At 48.7% G+C, this 5,319-nt stretch overlaps 1 non-coding gene across 1 annotated transcript; it reads left to right on the forward strand.

The window, feature by feature from the left end:
- Nucleotides 1–2,880: 2,880 nt before the first annotated feature.
- LOC120677058 lies at nt 2,881–2,989 on the forward strand. Its single transcript, XR_005676125.1, has one exon. It is a non-coding gene; the product is annotated as a small nucleolar RNA R71 (small nucleolar RNA).
- Nucleotides 2,990–5,319: the final 2,330 nt, after the last annotated feature.

Consider the following 5,319-nt stretch of genomic DNA (forward strand, 5'->3'; position numbering starts at 1 on the left):
ATGCTCGATGGAGCTGGCTCCCTCTGACCCGTTGAACTTGGTGAACTCAGGGAGCCGATACTTGGGTGGCAGTGGGATCAAGTCATAGTCGCTTGGATACGGCTTGGAATAGCCGATCGCTTTCCTCTTGGGCAGGATGCCGAACTGGCCTCTGAGTATCGCACTGACCTGCTCCACACTAAGAACTCCTGGGGCCGATGGCTCAGCACTCGGCCCAGTAGCGTACTTTGCCAGCCATGCTTGTTTTTCTGCGTCTGCTCCAGAAGCTCCTGGGTTCACCATCTGCACCGAGCGTGCTGGACTGACGCTGTCAGGGATGTAGGCGCACGTGTAGCCGTGCGGAATCTCCTTGGGTGGCTCGGTGAGGAACTGGCCTTCTCCAGGATCATCGCCGACCTTGTGGACGATGTAGATCGGCGAGCTCTGAGGTCTGGGACCTGCAAATGAGAATGGCAGTTGCGGCCTAGAATGCAGTGCAGCTTCCTCTGTGTGACTCCCCATGATTGGCCCCGATGGAGTGTACTGGTTCTTGATTATCTCCTGGATGACGCGATGCGCCATGCGCTCGAGTTCGTTCATCAGGCTCTGAGAGTGCCGATGAAGCGCATGGGCCACCATGTAGTTCATCTCCTGACGCAGGGCTCAGGTGCGCTCTTCAGATGGTACAGACAGATCTACATTGTCAAGAGCGCCTTCTGGTGAGAACCCCTTCCACCTGATGCCATGGTTGCGAGTCTTCTCAAAAGAGCCGATGAGATTGGCTTCCAGCAGAGCTTTGATCTCATCATACTTCTTCTTGTGTTCAGGAGGAAGCTCTTCATACGTGACGGGCATGGGAGCAGGCTCTTGATCTTGAGCCCCAGTCATTGTTTCAATGGATGTTGTTGCCGAGAAGGGTCCCACTGGGCGTGCCAGAATGTGTTGTCAGTCGAAACCCACCGGTGAGCAGCGACGGGCAACACGAAGAGCCCGGGAGGTTGCTGGGGCGCTGGCAGGCACTGCTCCCTCGTCGACGGCCCGCAATTCCGTCACGCGCCCGGAGGATGTGTGAAAACCGGGCGTGCCACCTGACCTATACCCGATCAGGAGGGTGCAGTCGTCCTTCGAACAGTTTCCTGCATACAAAGACACATGTAAACATAAGTTCGAGCCGTGGTCGGCTCCCTGGGACGACTCTTGCATCGGCTTTAAAGAGCCGATCGAGTCCCGGTGTCAGATGGGATCTGATTGTATCCAGATATGATAAATAAAGCAAATAACTATGAAACTGCTTCAAATAAATCTAATTGATCTAATCCACGATAGTAACAACTTCACTGCTAGATCGGAACATCCTACATGTGACTAGGCCTAATGAACATAACAGATAACTAAACCACAACCCAAAACAGAGGCCTAAGAACTAGCAAGAGCCGATTCCCGGAACAATCCCTATCTGGGCTAAGATAAAGCATCTATTACACCACCGGATCATCCAATCCGTTTGCAAGGCCTAACCTAGCAGATATTACGCCAACTCTTAAGATAAGAGCAAACCATAATAGATCGGATCTACTAGACATAAGAGAAGCAGGGTGTTGCCTCTGTGCAACTAGTTCTATGCGACAAGAACTAGCATGAGATTGAAACGTGATTGCACAGAGACAACATGATATTCGCAGATGATAAGCAACGAAGCACAACAGATCTACTAAAATCCATGCTACGAACATCATGATAACTAGTATTACTCGCCATAAAAAATGCTTCAGTACGAGTAATACCAAGGTAAAAGCAAGAACAATACTGCCCTGATCGCAAGAAGCGATCAGTGCAGCATGGCACTTACTTGGATGAAACCCTAGGATTAGGGGTGGCGATGCACCGAGAGTTGTTGTTTGCGAGTCGTGATGATGCTCTCTTTACGAATAACAAAGGATACATATTTATAGTCCGGAGACTTGGGAAACAATCTAAACTAATCTTGTCCCGATCGGACTCTATCTCTAACCTTGAACTAAATCTAAAGATACATGGCCCATGTGGCCCAAATGCTCACGCAAGAGCCGATTTACAAGTCTTCTTTAGTCTTCTGTTAATTTATGGCGATAATAGGGACGAGTTACCCCGTCCGGTAGACACCATGCTGACATTTTCAACGGGAGACTCGGGTTGCCCCAGGATCTTCCCGCTCTCAACAACAGGTAACGAAGCAGCAATTTGTGCAAGCTAGGTTTCGATCATTTTGTTAAAACTTAACTGGTTTTAAGAGTAGAAGACAAAGTTTTAAGCTTAACATTTAAACTTTCCAGGGATTTGTCATTGGCCAAAAGCTTTTTATTTATATTTTCATTGATTTTAACTTGGCCAAGAACAAGTTCTCTTTAGGGAGATTGGTTTGAGTTGAAATTCGAATTATAAGAAGGATTGTAGTTATTACCTCCTTGAAAAGGTGGACGTGGCTGGTTCCACCCCTGGCTTCCTTGTTGTGGACGGTACCTGTTGTTGTTGTTGTTGAGGTAGGCGCAGTCTTCACGGGTTTCGAGGCAGTCATTCCCCGAGTGTCCATCATTACCACAGACTTCGCACGTGAAGTGCGATTCCATGGCACGAGCATAGTTTTCACTATGCTCCTTGAATTCGACCCTTTCGCCGAGATGCTTCAGTAGGAGGTCCAGTTTGGCAACGATCATATCCGTCTCCTTGACGGTATGCGTGCCCTTGGTGCGGGGTTGGAGTCGTTCATCGCTCCACCCCTGATTGGAGACCATCTTCTCGACCAATGCTTTTGCTTTGGCGATAGTCAGGTCGAGGAAGGCTCCTCCAGTAGTAGCATCAATGTTGGCTCGAGATGTCATTGTGAGCCCATTGTAGAAGCTTTGCAGGATGAGCCACTCATCCATGCCATGATGAGGACAGGACAGGATGTATTCCTGCAGCCTTTCCCAGCCTTCTGGGATGGATTCCATCCCCGTCTGCTGGAAACTTGATATTTTCCCGCGCAGGGCATTTGTTTTGCCCAGCGGGAAGAATTTTGCGAGGAACGCCTTGGAGCATTTGGCCAAGGTGTTGATGTCCTTTTCCTTATAAAACCATTGTTTCGCCTTCCCTAGAAGGGAAAAGGGAAGCAGATGAACCTTGACAACGTCGACGGCGACACCCCGTATGACAATGTGTCGCAGAGCTCCAGAAAATTCTGCAATTGTGCATTTGCGTCCTCATTTGGCTTGCCACAGAGTGGGCTAGCCTGCACCATGTTGATGAGGCTTGATTTGAGCTCGAAGTTCACGTCCCCGATATTGATGTTGGGACCAGTGGCCACATTGTCTGTGGAGGGGACGGAGAACTCGCGGAGAGTCTTTTCAGCCATAGCCTCAAGAATGAGTGGTGCTTCCGAAATGAGTTTCTGTGCTGGGAGGATAGCGAGAGGAGGAACAACGCGAGGTCGTGCCCTTCTCACGAGCCTCTCTGGATTGTCTGTGTAGTTTTCCAGCAGGGAGAAACTGGTCATACACTATCCCTGTCTTCTTTCAAATCAAAAATAAAAGAAGACATAAAGTGACATTAGCCTAAAAGAGTAAAGACTATATCCTGAGTACAAGGTCTAAGTTAATATTAGCACAATAGCTTTGTTCACATGCCGTCACGGCAACGGCGCCAGAAATGCTTGTTGACATTTCGTAGCGCAATCACTAGGAATGGTTAATCCTTAGCAACAGTGCCAGAAATGCTTGTTGGCAGTCCTTAGTGCAATCAATAGAAATGAGGGCGCCGAACCCATCCTAGCAACTGCACCCAAGGGGTGCCACTATCGTGGTATAATCAATACGATTACAGATGGATCCGCAAGCGCACGGATATACCATTGTAGCATTTCACCCGGAGAGTAAGGGTATCGTCATTTATTTGTGTCCCAAAGGACGGCAGCAACAAAGGTATTGTACTCAACATTAACCACGACATTGTACCTCAAGCAATAGGCAATATTCTAACAGGGGTAAGTACAGATAAAGAATAAGCAAGGGTAATGTGACACAGCACACATCCACACTCCAAGAGGAAGGAAAAAAGGAGAGAATAAAACAAAGAACTACTCTATCCTACGTCAAGTCAGCTGGAGGTTAGGCTTGGTTAGGTGTCCTAGTGCTTCTATCCAAAGCTGGGGTCATGTTAGATCATGGTTAGGACTGCAAGTGCCAGGAAAATGGGATAGCAGGGAGAAGGTCCCGCACCAGAGTACATCCAGTCTCGTTACCTCTTTGCATGAACTCCTACACCGAACCCGAACGTCGGGGAGTATGCTAAACGTAACAACGCTGTTACACCGGACGGATAGGGCTGTCACCACCTGCCGTCTACCCCAATCACACCATGGAGCGCGGTCATATCCAAAGGATCCCGCATACCCAAGCACCATGCTCGTGTATGAAGTCACTACTCTAGTGCCCCCAGGTCTCCCACCCTTCGGATGGACGAGTAAAACACTAGAGCAAGCCCGAAAGCACAACGAACCACTATCCGTACCCGGATCATCTGGCCTAACCAAGACCGTAGCACAACTTATGAACGCACTAAGCATGGATTGATAAACTATCAAGATAGTAAAGCAACCATGGCAAAAATCTATATTATGAATAGAAGTCTGACATGTCGGATACAAAGCCATACCAGGAGCCGTGGATTGCTCAACGACCCTGAGGACGACTTGCTCGCTAAAGAGAACTAGCCTAGCTCCACTACCTAGCTAAGAGAGCAAGAGAGATGAGAGCCTTCTTGGAGAGAATGGAATGAAGTGTGTGTGTGTGTGTGTGTGTGTGTGAGGGGTGAGAGGGGGCCCTATTTATACTAGTGGAGGTCGTTTCCCGCCAAATGCACGTATGGAATGTAATCAGGAGACTTGGGGCCGACTCCTCCTCGAAATGCACCTGGACGGGAGGCCGGCCCCACCTGGCCGCCCCTCGTCCTTATCCTTCTCTAGCAGGCTGACATTTGGGCCATGATATCTTTCCTTATATGCATTATGCGTGGCGTGCCCGTTTGCTCTGCCAGATGGGCCCTCCTTGTAAGTGGGTGCCGCTGGACGCAATATTCTGCGTAGTTGTATGCCGTCTGATGCGTGTTTTCGTCTTATTCCGCTCCTGCTCATCTGAAATGTACAAAACTCGAAAACAACTGTGGAGCAAGGTTAGTGATACAAATATGCGAGTAAGGCATGCAGTTTTCCATTATTATTGAGTATAGTTGACGGGTGAAAATGACACTTAAGCACCATTAACAACAGGGCGATCATGCAATGCAGGCATTGAATAATAACACAACCATGACAAGAAGCATATACTC

The sequence above is a fragment of the Panicum virgatum genome, chromosome 5N (genome assembly GCF_016808335.1).
Source record: "Panicum virgatum strain AP13 chromosome 5N, P.virgatum_v5, whole genome shotgun sequence".
NCBI lineage: Eukaryota > Viridiplantae > Streptophyta > Magnoliopsida > Poales > Poaceae > Panicum > Panicum virgatum.